Below are 17,410 nucleotides of genomic sequence, written 5' to 3'. Positions count from 1 at the left end.
ACTCATGAATGAAGTTCTCAAAAAAAATTTAGGAAAGTGTGTGATAGTATATTTAAATGAAAATTTATTTTTTAGCAACACAAAGAAGGAGCATTTGAAACATCTAAACTTGGTATTAAGGCAGCTACAAGGAGAAAATTTGATGATTAATTTGGAGAAATGCACTTTCATGCAAGAAGAGATGATGTACCTTAGATTTGTAAACTCAAAAGGAACACTCAAGATGGATCAAGATAAGGTAATTGCACTATTCTTTCTAGGCCAATTCCTAAGACTGTTGTAGTAGTTAGAAGCTTTCATGGTTTAGCCACTTTCTAGAGAAAGTTTATTAGGAATTTCAGTTTGATTTGTGCACCAATTCTGAATACTATAAAAGGAGGATAGAAATATAAATTTGTTTGCACAGTAGATGCAAATGAAGCCTTTGAAATTATTAAGAGGAAAGTAGCTCAATGACTGGTCCTCACATTTCCTGATTTTAATAAAGTATTTCAAATAGAATGTGATACAAGAAACTTAGCAATAGGAGGTGTACTTAGTCAAGATGGAAGACCTATAGCATTCTTTAGTGAGAAACTCAATGAAGCTAAAAAAAATATTCTTCATTTGTCTTGGAAATGTATGCCCTTGTTCAATCCATTAAGAAATGGAGACACTACTTGATGCAAAAAGAATTCATTTAATCCACAGATAACTAGGGCCTTAATTTCATAAACGGTCTAGAGAAACTAAACCATATGCATATGAAATGGGTGGAGATATTTAAAATATGGTTGTTGATGCTTTAAGTAGAAGATCTTTGACTACATTAAAATTTTAGTTGGAAACTATAGGAGTTTCAAATTTGAAAGATATGTATGATAATAATGTTGATTTCAAAGAGATTTATTAAGCATGTACTAACCTAGATGATAGGTACAACCATGTGTATGTAGAATTTCTTATTCAAGAAGGGTTACTATTTGAAGGGGGACAACTTTGCATCCTAAAATGCCTAATGAGAGATAATTTCATACAAGAGAAACATAGTTGATCATTATCGAGTCACTTTGGACTAGATAAGACTGATGAGCTAGTTCGTAGACATTACTTTTAGCCAAAGTTATAGAAAGATGTGAGAAAATTTGTAAAAGAATGTATCATTTGTAGAAAAGAAAAGGGAAAGGTACTAATTTTGGATTATATCACCCCTATCTATTTTGTTAAGACCATGGGAAAGCATCAACATGAATTTTGTTATGGGATTGCCAAAAATAAAAAAAAGGATATGATAGTGTTATTGTTGTGGTAGACAAGTTCACTAAAATGGCACATTTCTAACCATTCAAATCTATTAAAGATGCTTCATACGTAGCAGATCTCTTCTTCAAAGAGATAGTTCAAATTTGTGGATTACCATTGAATATTGTATCAGATAGAGATGGTAGATTTGTAGGTCATTTTTGGAGGACACTTTGGAAGAAACTTGACGCAAACCTATCTTTCTCATCTACATATCATCCACAAACAGATGGCCAAACAAAAGTTGTTAACAAATTTTTGGGAAAGTTGTTAAGATGCCTTATGAAAAAACATTGAGAAAAATGAGATTATGTACTTGCTTAAGATGAATTCTCATACGATGACACAATGAATAGAAGTATGGGAAAATCTCCATTTCAGATTGTGTATAGCACTCACCCAAGAGGAATTCTTGAGCTTCGAGAACTTCCAAACACTTTCCCTAGTAGTTCACATGGTGAAGAATTTGATGAAGCTATTAAGGAGGTCCAAGATCAAGTAAAGTTATAGCTATAGAATTCAAATCAGAAGTACAAAAAAAAATCTGATTAGAAAAGAAGAGAAGTATAGTTCAATGTTGGTGATTTAGTGTGGGCATATTTGAAGAAAGAGAGACTACCTTAAACCAAGCATACTAAATTTTTGCCTAAGAAGGTTGGTCCTTGTCAAATCTTAGAAAAGTATGGACACAATGCATTCAAGATTCAGTTACCTCTAGAAATTGGCATCTCACCCATATTTAATGTTTGTGATCTTGCACAATACAAAGGTTCATAAACACAACCAATGTACGAGGATTCTGTAACAACAGATTTGCAACAAATACCCAAACCAACACCACCCCAATTGGAGAGGATACTAGATACAAAATTAAAGAAGAATTAAAGGAGAAAATATACTTATTATTTAGTCAAATGGAAGAACAAACCTACAATAGAGGTTATTTGGATAGATGAGACAAAAACCAACAAGCATGGTTCATCACCGCAACAACTCATCTCAATTGGATTTGAGATTTACTCCATAGGGGAGTATGCTACAAGAGAAGACCAGAGAGATTATACTATAGGAAATACCATGGTGAAATATGCTATAGGAACAAACAAAGAGGAAATGACACTTCAGAATTGTATGGCGAGAAGATATAAAAAAGATAATGCTATAAGAAGTTGCAAAAACTTTGAAGGAAGTTGATGTCATTTTTTAGTGTGTTTATTAGTAGGATTAAAATTTTTATGTTTGTAATAAAGTCCTACATTGTGGTGGCATAAATGGAGTAGTGATTCTATAAGTTCTCCAATTATAGCCACTTAAGACAGCTCGTTAATTTCATTTTTAGTTGAGTCAGTTTTCTTTTCTAAGTTTGTGCACCTGTTTGAAAGAATAAAGCCAAATAAGTAATCAATGACTACAGGAAGCTTCAAACAACTAGAAAAATTGGCGGTGGATTCTAATTTCCTTGTCGATACCTTATGATTTGGAAAAGGTTTTAGCTTTCTTGTTTTTGGTATTGGCATTTCATCTTCCAAGTCACCAAGATGGGAAAGTATTTTAAAAGGAATATTTTGTAACTAAATAGAGAGATCAAGCATAATAGAAGAGAATAGAAAGAATTTTGAGCTTTTCTAAATTTTTCATGGGTTTTGAGTTGAATGTGTTTTTCTTATTTTCTTTCCTAAATCAAAACTTTGAATTTTGAGAGCATGTCGATGATCTATTTGTATAATAACAAAATATTAATCTAGGTTTGAACCCAAATTAAGTTTTTTTTATTTTGAAATTTGTTACAAGAAACTCAATTTTTTAAGTTGTTGAATATAATCATGTGTTGTTTTTAGGGTCACAATAGTACATGGGAGTCTTTTAGACTCTCTATGATCCATTTCATGGGATCATGGGCTTTATGTATTATATGTTTATATTATCTTTTTCCTATAATTTTTTGGTTATTTTTTCTGTGTCCATGTGGATGGAAGCTTGTGATCAAAGTGAATATCATCATGTATTCATTGATGTATTGAAATCACATAGTTGATATGTGATAGTAGTAAAGGTTGTTTGAGTGAGGGATTTTCATATTTTGTTAGCAACAAAGAATTTCATGATTGAAATTTTGTCTATTATCGAACTATAAAACCACAGATGTAAATTAGAAATGGACTAAAGTTGTCTATGTATTTCAATTACAATAAACAAGAGTTTGGTCAATTTCCATTAAGTCTGTGCAGGAAAGTAAATGTTACTACAAGAGGTCAAATGAGATCATGTTGCATGTCTGGACATTAGTTGGTATTAAGAGAATTATCTATAGATGTCAATCTAGGTTAAGTAGAATTATCAATCTTGAAGGTGTACAAACCCGTTGACGCAAACTTAGTTGAGTGATTTATTTCCTCCTAAGTTTTCCAAGGTGAGGCTCTCCATTAGATTCTCATTCACTAACCCCCACTCCAAGGTCATTAGACTTTACCTATATGATGGAATTAATATACTCTACAAGGCTTCAAATTTCACAAATGATCCCTTTCTTACACTATCAATCTCCCCTGAAATGAGATATTTTTTAGATTTCCCAAATATAGATCAAATCCACCATGTTAGGGTTCAATACACAAATGTGCCAAAATGTCATTACAATGGAAGGATTGGATTCCCTTTATATGATAAGAATCCAAAATATTCATTTAACTCAATTCATCAAGTACCTTAGATCTATAATACTTCACACAATGTAGTATTGATTTAACCTGATAGTAATGAGGTTAGTTCAATGAGTATTACAGAATTAAATTCCCTAAATCCCAAAGGATTTTCCAAAAAATGATACTTCCTAATACCCTTTTTAGAGATTTAAAATATTCCAAAATCTCAAACCCTAATTCTTCTTACTAGTATTTGAATCCTACAAAGGGCTAATTAGGTCACTAGGCCTGATTAGGTCTTGTTTCTAGAGGAACCACTCTTTCCAAGATTCACCAATCCTTTCCAATATTTCTGTTAGTTTTTTTCTTTTATATTATATACTAAATCCACCATTAGTTTCCTTGGATCCACTCCTCATCCATCTTTTCTGGTAACTCAATTTGTAACTCTATGTAAGTCAATCTCATAGATATGCTCAACTAGGCCATAAATCTTGTCATAGTTGCATTGTCCTCCTTGCATATTTTTTTGAATATTGCAATGCATCTTCTAAATTTGTATTTCACCTATGGTTATGATTTTTCCATTGTGGAATCTAGTGTTAGAAGCATTCCAGTTAAAAATATGATTTTTTAGTCTTCTTAGACTCAATTACAAGGCTTTGGATTTTAAATTTTTACAAGGCTTTATTCCTAATGAGGAGAGAAATATTCCTTACTCCAAGGTCATTATACTTTACCTCTATTATAGAAATTCATATTCTCTACAAGGCTTCAAATTTTACAAACTAGCATCTTTTTACACTACCAATCTCCCCTCAAATGAGATATTTTCTAGATTTCCCAAATTTAGGTCAAATCCCCTATGTTAGGGTTCAATACAAAAATGTGCCAAAATTTATTTACAATAGGAGGATCAAATTCCCTTTGTATGATAAGAATTCAAAATATTCATTTGACTCAAGCCACCAAGTACCTTATATTAATAACACCTTACACATGGTAGTATTGGTTTAAGAGGCCTAATGGCTATTAGGTTAGTTGAATGAGTAATATAGAATAATTAACTTCCCAAAATCCCTAGGATTACCCCAAAAATTACACATCTCTATACTGTTTTTAGAGATCTAAAAGATTCCAAACTCTCAAACTCTAATTCTTCTTGATAGTTTTTAAATCCTATAGAGGGCTATGTAGGCCAGTAAGCCTGCTAGGTCTTGTTTCTAGAGGAACCATTCTTTCTAGGATTCCTCAATCCTTTCCAATATTTCTATTATTTTTTTCTTATATATTATATACTAAATCCTCCATTAGTCTCCTTGGATCCACTACTCTTCCATCCTTTATGTAGCCCTCCATAAGTTGATCACATAGATATGCTTAGCTAGAGCATCAATTTTCTCATAGTTGCATTTTCCTCCTTGCATAATAGTTTTTTCATATTGTAATGGATCTTCTAAAATTGTATTTCATCTATGGTTATGATTTTTCCATGGTGGAATCTAGTATTAGGGGCATTCCAAGTTGAAACCTTGATTTTTTGGTCTTCTTAGACCTAGTTACAAGGCTTTGGATTTTTAGTTCTTTAAACAATATAAATTGGATTGAAACCATATTGTAAGTGTTCTTAATTATATCTAACCTCTATCCATTTGGAACTGATGCTTTATTCATGATAAGGAGAGTGTTGATTGATGGAGGTATAAATAGATTAAACAAGATACTATGGCGAGGGGTGAATTAGAGTCTTAAACACTTAAACTTTTCACCAATTCACTCACATATATCAGTAAATTTATGCATGTAAAATTTTTAATATAAATTTGCTATATCACATGTATGAAAATGAACACATAACACAATATTTGTTACCTATAAACCCTCCAAGGTGAAGGTGAAAATGGGGTGGGGATGACACCCACAAATCTTCACTACTGGAGTAATAAACTTAACCTATTATAGTTATAATGTTTGATCAGAAAATATGATCTACCCTATGAGGGGTCTACCCTATTAGAAGCTTAAGAGACTACTAGGTCTCACCTTATTAGAGGATTTAACACTTAAAACTAAGTAAAGACTTGGTTAAGAGATTTAGAAAGATTTGTTAATACCACTTTGTTAAGAGATTTACCTTGATTCAAGTTGGTTAGAAGTAATTCAAAACCTAACTCTCGGTTTTCTCTGTAAGGTGATTTTGAGTCTTCTCTTTACTAATTGATCCTCTCCTCTAATCTAATATGCTTGTCTTCCCCTTTCACTCCACTACTATGAATAGGTCACTTGATTTGTTAAGTGCTAATAGAACCCTATTAAAAACTTTTGATATGATCTCAATCCTTCACTTTACTCCTTGTTCATATGCCAAAACTTGTAGTGTACCTCAATTCATTGGTGTGTCACTGTGTAGATTTGAAACCACTGATCCTGGCATCGAATCATCAGAGCCATTAGCTCTAGATAGGCAGGTGAACCTTAATGACAACCTTTTTCTAACTACAGAGAGCATACAATCTTCATGGCCACCCCATACCAAAGAGTCTCTAAGATGCTCTAAGTGCATTTGGAGATCGATCTTCTGAAGGTTCTAACTTAGAGCTCGCAGGGGTTATTGGTGAAACTTAAAATGATACAAGAATGTCATGTATATGTCTATAATAACCTATCTCATTTCAAAGAGATCACATTCCATTTGGATTTGGCACAACAATCTCACTCGATGCCAAAACTTGTAGTGTGCCTTAGTCCATTGGTGCATCACTGCATAATTTTAAAACCATTGATCCTGGCATCAAATCATTAGTGCCATTAGCTCTAGATGGTTGGGTGAACCCTAGTGACACCTATATTTTGACCAAAGCCCCTATAATGTTTGCAACCACTACATATTGAAGCATCTCCTAAGACCAAATATGGGCTCCTAAGACGAAATTGGCCATGGATTTGTCTAATTGTAGACATCTTAACGAATTGTAGAGATCATTTCAAATTCAACATATATGATATAATTTCAAATTAAAATTTGCATAAAAATTTGATAATAAAAGTTGATAAATTGTTCTTAACAAATTATTGCATTTGAATCAAATATAACAAATATGATCAAAATGAATGATATTATATAAGAGGAGGAGCTCCTTAGGATAGACCCTTTTCTCAATGGAATAAATCTAGCACTTTTGTCCCCCCTACCAATGTCTTCCCACCTCCTCTAGTGTAGCTTCCTAATATCATTGCAGAGGCTAGCTCTCAGACTATTAGAACCATCCATAGATTGAGTAGCCTATTGATATCCCAAACTAGGTCGTTGTTTCCTTCCCGTGTTGCTGTTGCTTGCACAAGTTCATCATCAACGAGATCATCACATGTTTTTTTGCCCCATAGTTGCATAATGTGCAATAATATTTGTCTGGATCCCATTAGAGATCATTTTGAGTGCCAATTTGAATTTGAAGAGGATGACAATAGAAGCACCTATAGAGACTACACACCCTAATGTGAGAGAGGAGATCTGAGGGGCATGTAGAGCCATGGGATCCTTCTGTGTTGGTACATGCATGTATTTTTTTTTTACGTCATAGTTGATTTAAATTTGATCTTTATAATAGAATAATTTTAACCCATGCTGACTTGTGCATGTATGTGATCTTCATTCATGTTTAGTTGATGACTACGGAGGAGCTCAGAAAGGTTGATGACGTCATGCTCTTAGCTATTTCATTTGGCCTTGAGAAATCTATGGTATGTTATGTTGTATTCTCATTGTTTTTCTATTTGATAATGGAACATATATGGTTTCTAATCTTTTTTTGGGCCTCATGCTCTAGTAGTTCACCATGAGGCCCAAAACAAATTCAGCATACAGTTTTCTAACAAAATAGAATGGGACCTCTAAATTGTTGTGTGGAGGTTTATCAAAAACCATCCACCAACGATCCCAAAATTCTATATGCATAACCTCATTTGTGCACTATTTAATTGATAATTTGGGTTTTTGTGTTCTACTTTTTTACAATTTTTTACTTTCACAAAAAGGTCAACTATATCATCTTTACTTATATTTAGGGCCACAACCTCATCATAGTCTAATCCGTCATCAAACATGGCATGCATTTTCTCATGCCAGTGAAGAGCAACATTTTGTTCATCGATAAGTGTCTCAATATTATCTACTATAGTGTTTAACGTGGATAACATAGCAACCAATGTAGGTATATCGTTATGTGGCTTGAAAATGCATCAGTTCAGTAATATTTTTGTGTATCAAATCTTCAATTCGAGGAGAGTTTTTTGGGGGTAGTGGATGATTTGGTGGAGGTTTTTGAGTGGGTATTGGATCACTTGGTGGAGGGTTTTGAGGAACTACATTTCATGGCTCAGTGTTATCAATATCATGCAGGTCATCCAGGCCTATTAAATTGCAAAGAGTCCAAAAATTACTATTTGTATTAATAGTTTTTAATTAAAAAAATTAAGTTAGTGATTCCTATTAAAAAAACCTAATTTTAAATATATTTAAATGAAAGCAAACAAAAAAACATAACTTACTTGAAATTTCCTGGATCCTATACCTGATCCCATAACACTTAGAAATTGATAACAAATAAAGTAAAAATCTTTGTTATTAGGATCAGTGGAAAAAATTTAGAGCATATTTTGAAAAACTTTTAGACATTTTAAAACTCCATTTTTTTCATATCACCACTTTTTTGCAGACCATAATCTTGCACATACCCATAACCTAGTTAATGGTCATGGATCCACCATATTTTTCTCCTAAATCTAAAATTACATTAAAATTTCCCCTAATGAAAATATTTTCTTGTGGATTTAACTTGAATAATTTCTAATCTCATTCTTATTCCAAATTTCTTTCTTATCCATTGTTGGTGTTGGCCCATACACATTAATAGGTAGGAATTGAATATCACTTTTGAAGCTTTTACTCTCCCCCCATCCAATTATTACTGGATACAAGTGGAGTGAAATATACCACCTTAAGGTAATTATTGATCATAACTAAGAAGCAAATATCAAAACAAATAATATCAGTGAACATTGAGCATCACAAATCAGGAAAAAGAAGGGTTTACAAAACTCTCCATGATGGGTGGGTAGAGGCACACAAAAATAAAATATGAAATGCAATGTGTTGTGGCACAATAAAAGTTAATTGTATTTTATTACTCTTTGATTAACAAAAATGGATACATAGCACTCCCTTTTATAGGTAAGTTTATAATATTCTAAAAATATTTGACATTTTCTAACAAGACAATTATCTCTAGAGTTCTAAAAACTACTATAGCTGACACAACCTAAACCCAAACCCAAACCTAAAATTCTAGAAACATTTAATGATAGATATGATTAAATAGGTTTTAGGAGTAGAAATTAATATTTCTAACACTACCCCCTAATTTTATTATCAACTATTACAAACTTCTTTAATATTTACAACTCTCAGAGCCTCCTTCAAAATTTCAAACTGTACTTGTGGTAACGCCTTGGTGAAGATATCTGCAAGTTGCTCCTCTAATCTACAATGTTTTAGATTAATTTCTTTGTTATTAACTAGCTCTCTAATGAAGTGATACCTTGTGTCAATGTGCTTTGTCCTCTTTTGAAACACATGGTTCTTTGAAAGTGCAATAGCAAACTTGTTATCACAATATATTGTAGTAGGTCCATCTTGAGCTTACATTAAGTCTTTCAAAATCCTTCACATCCATACTGCTTGTCATGTTGTTGTTGTTCCTACTACATACTCTACTTTAGTTAATGAGAGAGTTACTATAGGTTGCTTCTTTGATGTCCATGCTACAACACCTATCCCAAGATGAAATGCATATCTAGATGTGCTCCTTCTATCCATAGTATTCCCTGCAAAATCACTATTTGTATATCCAACTAACTAAAAACCATCTGAAGTAAAATACAAAATGCCATGATGTATAGTTCTTGTAATATATCTCAAAATCCTTTTTCCTACCCACCAATGTGAGTTCTTAGGAGATTCCATGAATCTAGAGATTAAACTCACTACATGCATAATATCTAGTCTAGTAGTAGTGAGACACATCAAACTACCAACCAATCTTCTGAATACAGTTGAGTCAAAACCTTTCTCAATATCTTCTCTGTTTAGTTTGGTGCCTACTGCCAAAGGTATAGAAACTAGACTACAATTTATCAATCTAAACTTCTTTAGAACATCTTTGCATATTTACTTTGACAAATGAAAATTCCCTTGTCATTTTGAGTAACTTCAATGCCAAGAAAATATTTTTTCAATCCTAGATCTATCATTTCAAATTCCCTTTTCATTGATGATTTAAACATGTCAATAGATAAATTGCCTATGAAGATCAAATCATCAACATATAAATAAACAATCAAAATCTAACCTTTCCCACATTAAGACACTCAGGTTCTAAAGACTAACTTGGTGAGGTTCTAATACTCAACATCCACTATCAATGCTCAACATTATCATGCACTCGATAGACATAGGAGCTCTATCCATATTGATCACTTTCAAGTAGTCTTGAACTCGGTCTACACTAGTGACTTGGTAGATATTGTGCAACTTGGAAAACACTAAATCACTTGGTTAGCATAGAGTAGCTCGGTTAACACTAGCTTTGTATCACATGAACTAAAAACTTGGTAGACATTACAATGCTCAATTACACTAATAAACTCGGCATATACTAAAATGCACAGTTTAAATTGCTAGACTTCACATTGACTGAATCTACCCAGTAACCACTGGGATTTGTCCAAAAGACTCAATAGCAACTGAATTACATGGCAAAAATTGAGAGCTAAACAATGAGCTCAGTAGCTATACACGATCTGAATAAATATGTGTTTCACTAATAAAAAACTTGACTGATATGTCAATAGTAATTATATTTAATCAATGCATGTAGTCCCTATTAAGAGACTTTGAATCCTAGCTAGAAGATTCCAACTCTATTAAGAGTTTAATTTGATAGGAAGTCAGTTGAACCCACTATTTAAATCACTTCAATACTATCTTTAGAAAATAATTCTAGGAAAATATATCCAAGAGTGAACTGATGAAAAAAAACTTATTCAGAAATATATTTCCTTTGAAGTTCTCAATACATTGTGAACATCATTTCTTCTCTGATCTCATCAAGTTTTTATCCTCAATATCAATACATCTATTACAATACAACTTGATTTACACAATGACATTTATAACCTAGGAAAACATCTTCCCTTTATACCTTATCCTAACTAATTGAGCCAGCCTTGAGGCTTCTCAACAGAGTCATTTGAGCTACCTATGCAATATTCTTCAACTCATAGTACCTCATTTGGATAATCAAAGTAACTTATATTTATATCTATCCAAATAATTGTATTAAAAGGTTAGCTCAGTGTTGATACTCGGGTCCAATAGCTTACACAAGTGATATTGCAGACACTCGGGAAACACTATCAACTCAACAAACTTTGGTAATTAGTTGATACTAGATGCTCAATCCATACTGATCACTCAAAAGAAATGGTTAGCTTAGTTCACAATATTCTACCTACTCGATTCTCATTCTGAAAAAAGAATGCTTTACTGACTAGGTTTATAATGGAGCTTGGTCAATACTCTTAACTGGATTGACACTTCTCTCTTCTTGCTTGGTTAATCCTATTAACTTGATTCATTGAAGAGCTTGGTTAACACTACTGTTGAGTACCTCAGTCACTATTGACTTCTCATAATAACTAAGTGTTTTGGTACTAATTGACAATATGTCTTTCCATAAGGTTTGCAATCTCCCCCTTTGGCATCAATCACAAAAACACTTAGCATGCACACAATTTGAAATCAAAATTATTCATTCAAACTCCCCCTTTGAGTATGCTCTATTTTGTAGCTCAGCTTGTACTGAAAACTCTGCAACATGGTTTGAATTGAAACCTATGTTTTTGATTTTTCAAAATTGTTTTTGTTTTATCTACTCTTTACATATCTTTTTGTTGTACATATTTCCTCCATTCTATACATATCTCCCTCTATATGCATAAATATATACTTTCCCCCTTGTATTTGTTACAAATACCAAATATTTAAAAGGTTATGCCAAAATGAGCATAGTTAACTTTAAGATAGCTCCATTTGGAAAAATGTAAAAAAAGTTGGCAAATCAAGCATTAGTTCAAGGGAAAACAATTAATTTCTATTGGAAAATGAAATTTTTTTAGTAGGAAACAATTTACTTTTATTAGCAATTATTTTTTTCAATTCTATGAAAATTCTATAAAATCCTAGCAAATCTTTCATTATTGATGAAAATCATGGACATAAGTGCAAATACTTAGAACCCATGATATTTTTTTTATTATATGGATCTTAATTGATTATCAAACTTGAAGGTTAAATTATGCCACGCTTATCATTATAGTTTCCCTCCAAATTGTTGAATGGTCATATGGAGGCAACGTCCCTATTATTTGTAATCATTAGAGGATTTTAAATCAATGGCCTAAATCCTATTTCAGGCCACACTTTTAAAAGGATACCAATTTTTAAATAAAATTTCCAAAAGTAAAGACACATGTTCCCAATCAAATCTATTTTGGGCCAAAGTGAGAAAGGATAAGAAGTTTCATGGAAATTCTTTGGCATAGAGACACATGTCAAATCTACATACTTAACATGTAACTTAACCTTAATTTATACCAAATATTAACTAATATGACATTAATTAAGACAAGAATTAGAAATTGTGGGAAAATATATTTAATTTATCGGGTGGAAAAAATAGATTGGACTGGCGAAGTCATCACTAAAATAGAAATACTTCTATATTATTATTGGTGGTGGCTAAGCATGGGACCCAATTTTTGTAAAGTTCTAGTGGTATGGCCACCCCAAAAGTGCAAAATAATTAGCCAAATTTGGGGTTTTAGATGAGTGAGATTAGCCAATTGGTGAATATTAGCCACTAAAGTTATCCTTGAAAATGAGAGAGAAAATCATGACGTACCTTCAAAATTAGAGACATGGTCTTGTCCTATTTATCTTGTAGCACCTTTTGTATGTGTAGTTCAATCTGAAGTTCTACTGATAAATCTAACATGTGATCTGCCACTGAAAGGTTTGTGTCTTTGCATGATTCATTCTCTTCTACATAATGTCCATATGGGGAAGCATCATACTCTATATATTTACTAAGGTTTCCCTTATTCTAGCCTCTTCTCTTCATAACTCTACGTTAAGATGTGTCAAAAATCTAAATTGTGCAAAATGATTTGAGCTAGAACTTGGGTTAAGTGCCAACTGACTGGCACTAGCCTTCAAATCCATATCAATCTTAGCTAGTTCACCTTTTATTTCTTTGGTAAAATTGGTTGTACCATTCAACTTTACAAATAGAGATACAACATTATTCACAACATTTTATAATGAAGAAATTAAAGTGGTAATTCTACTTGATCAATGACTATCTTCCTTACTATATTTTCTAGCTCTTTATTCTCAAACTTCCTTTCAACTTTCTCAAGGAATTTGTCTTGCTTATCAGTGTCTTCATTGAACTTATGTACAATTTCAATCAATTATTCAATGATAGGGGATTTTTCATTTATCTCAATAGATAGTGCATCCATGAATATATCTTTAATGTCCTCTAGGACATTGCCTCTATCTCTTTCTACCCTTAGCATATGTTTCTTTGCTATTTTCTTCCATAGTTCTCCAAGTATGTCCATTTTCTCAGCAGATAGATTTGATTGGTCCCAATTTGGGATTACAATCTCTTCATCTAGATCAATATCATCAACAACCCTTCCTTTTCCTTTTCCCTTGACAGTTGATGAAGGTATGATCTCCTTTCCTTTGTCAAATGAATGCTTATTTGGTTGTAGCTCAGTTGATACATTGGGATCCTATTGCTTGGTTACAACTAGAAGAGGACTTAGTGAAGATGTAATATTCTTCACTTCACTACTCAGTTGAACTAGGCTCAACACAATAGACTGTAGCTTGGGTGCTTCCTTAGGAGGAGTGGTTGGGAGGGATGCCATGACCTTTGTAGCAATTTTCTTAGGACTAGACTCTTTAATAGTTTGAACCTCAAGTAGGTCTCCCTCTTCCTTGATATCAAACATTATTTTCCACATATTGGATGTGGATTGTACAACATCCTCTATTTCATTTGACAGAATTTAAAAATCTTTAAATCGAGGAGTTTGTCTACTTTCATGCTTAGACATTGCCTCCTTTATTTCTATCTCAGAGAGATTTGGCATTGTTTTCCTTAGAGTATGCTCTCTGATGTCTTTCTTTGTCTTTAGTGTATTAGGCCAATGATGAGAGACAACCTTTAGCAGGGCTTCAGGGGATTTCCTTTTAAGTTTAGAAGGGTCATACTTCCACTTTGCCATCTTCTCAACCAATGCATCTTCAATTTTTTTTTTACTCCTCTTTACTTCTGGTTTCATATTTTAGATATATGAAATTTGTCATCCCACTACCTTCCCTTAATGCTTTCAATATTTGTTCAAAGGTGGGTGAAAACTTCCTTAGAGAGATGATTTATTTATTTTTACTAGCCAACTGATTTATCATATCTTCCTAATGTAGTGAAAGCTTGTGGATTTCATTATCCCTTTCTTCTAGTCTGGTGTTGAGTAATATTTTGTCTTATTCTACCATATCATTTCTATGTTCATCTTTTTTCTTCTATCCCATACTTCACATATCCTAACTAAATGAATCTCCTGTTCTCTTTTGAATTTTCTAACTTCTTCTTGCATAATGTGGTTCCTTCCAAGTAGATCTTCTATAGTTGCATCTACTTCATTTGAAATTCTTTCTTTGCAAAAATATTTAATCCTTTCTTCTATTTAAAGGTTGTCATTCATCTATACTGGTAATTCTTTTCTTCTTTTCAAGGACTAAGAGAGTTGATTCTTTAGTTTCTTGGTTTGTTCCATGGCCACATGTAGATCCAACTTTTCATTTTCAATGGCTTTCTCTAGCTTGTATACTTCCATTGTCTCTGATCTTTTCTCTCAAGATGCTAAACTTTTGATAAGATAACCTTGATCTGACACCAATTGTTGGAAATCTAATGCAAGATAGGTGAATAAGGAACCACTTAAAACTTCTCTTCTCTAATACACTTTATAATGTTGTCTAATCTACTTGGATGCATGAAACATAAATCAATAAAGTAACATCACCATAACACTTTGACACAAGATTGGTAACCTTGAAACCCTCCAAGTAGAAGGTAAAACTAGAGTGGGGATGACACCCACAATGTTTCACTGTACTATAGTAATAAAGTTGGACTATTAAAGCTTACAATTGATCACTTTTGGTGATCTAATCAATTAAGAGTAAGAAGGACTATTAGGTCCACCTTTTGCAAGGATTTATACAATACAATTAAGTATGTACTCTATTAGGAGTTTCTGCAGAGGACTGTTAGGTCCACCTTGTTAAAGGATTTAGAACTACTACACCTATTAGGATGAATCAGTGGATTGATCTCTGTTATGCAACTTTTTTGCTAATGAGGATCCTTTGAAGTAAATTGATCACCTAACTGTGATAGATGAGTCTTTGCCTTTCCTTTATGTTTCTTGTAGCCTTCTAAATTCTATGCTTTTTCATATTTGCTTATATGCAATATTCTTCAACTCATAGTACCTCATTTGGATAATCAAAGTAACTTGTATTTATAACTAGATCCAAATAATTAGATCAATGGAATGGCTACAACTTCAATAGTTTTAAACATAATTACCAATTCAACTTAGTTTTTATACTTGGGTCCAATAGCTTACGTGGGTGATACTTGAGACACTCGAGCAACACTATCGACTTGGAAATCTCCTGCACTCGATTGATACTAGATGCTAGGTCCATATTGATCACTCAACAAACTTGGCTGACTTAGTTCACACTATTCTACCTGTTTGATTCTCATTCTGAAACAAGAATGCTTTACTAACTTGGTGTACACTGGAGCTCAATAGATATTATCAACTTGGTTGACACTACTCTCCGCTCTCTTGGTTAATCTTGTTAACTTGGTTTATTCAAGAACTTGGTTAACACTATTATTTGGTAACTCGGTCACTATTGACTTCTCATAACAACTAAGTGTTTTGGCACTAATTAAAAATATGTCTTGCCATAAGGTCCAAAATATCCTCAAATCATAGCAACCTTTCCACCTCTCTGATTCAATGGTGATCTATCAAGAAGGTACTTCCCTTGTACCAACTCTTTTGCCTCTAACTCATTCTCTGTGTACCACCTATTTTCCATGTCATAGGTCAACTATAAATATTTATCTACTCAAGATAGATGGAATACCTTATCAATGTTTCGAGGCCTAATATCCAAGACAATTTTCCTTGTCACACTTTTAACCACTTTCTCTTTTGGTACATAGTGGTGTGCTATGGTCATTATCAGCTTCGATGACTGCCCATATATTGGATGAGAAGCCACATTCACTAGTCCACCTCTTATTAATGCAAATACCATAGCTAATCTTTCCTTGGGCTTGTACAGTAATAAGAAGACATTCTAGTCAAAGTGTCCTAACTTGATATCTTGTATTTCTAAGTGTTTATCTTTGAATCTAGATTTATTTGGCACTTCTTGATATTTGAAGGTGATTGGTTTATGTGCAATCTTTGTGGTCATAGAAGATGATGAGGATGCCAATAATCTACATAAAAAAGAAATAAGGTGAGTATCATTAATGAGGAAAACCTAAGTTGACAACCCAACAAATATGACCTCACTGGTAGAGGACAAATGAAACTAACTAGAAAATATTTAAGTGTCTAAAATGTGCATGTGTGGACCTTGCACATATGGCACAACTCTACAAGTGTGTAAGATGCATAATGCGCACCTAGCGGGACTTTGTGAAAATGCATAATTTGAAATGTGAATGTTGTGCACATGGTGCACATGCACATGTTTGCAACATGTGCACTATGATGTACAAAAAGGGATGCTCTTGGTTACTATGCATACATGCGCATGTGTGCTTATTCGCACCTCCATTCTACCTTTTTAAAAAGGTCTGATGCTAGTGTGGATGTGCAATGTTGCAGAGATGCAGCATCTAGATGGGTGCAAAGGTGTGGTTTCTAAAGTCTCCAAGCAAGCAAGTGATTAGAAAGAGGGTGGTCCCTATTTATAGATGGAGGAGAGCCAGGGTGCGCACCTCTAAAGGTGCGCACATTATGCACCTCTCGGGTTTGAATTGAGTGCATATGTTGCACACTCTGTGTAGGTGCAAATGTGCACATGGTGCACACCTATGCATTTTTGAGATTTTAAGAAAAAAATTGCCTTTGTGACCCTCTTGCACTACTTGGACTTGATTGATTGGACACCCTAAAATGACTTAGACTCAAAGGGAGTTCCTGATCCATCGAGGTGCCTGACTGGGTGCCTTGAAAGGGATCTCATGCTTGAA

This window comes from Cupressus sempervirens, chromosome 3 (genome assembly GCF_028749045.1).
Source record: "Cupressus sempervirens isolate cs-2001-9-10 chromosome 3, ASM2874904v1, whole genome shotgun sequence".
NCBI lineage: Eukaryota > Viridiplantae > Streptophyta > Pinopsida > Cupressales > Cupressaceae > Cupressus > Cupressus sempervirens.
Note: the sequence above shows the minus strand (reverse complement) of the source record.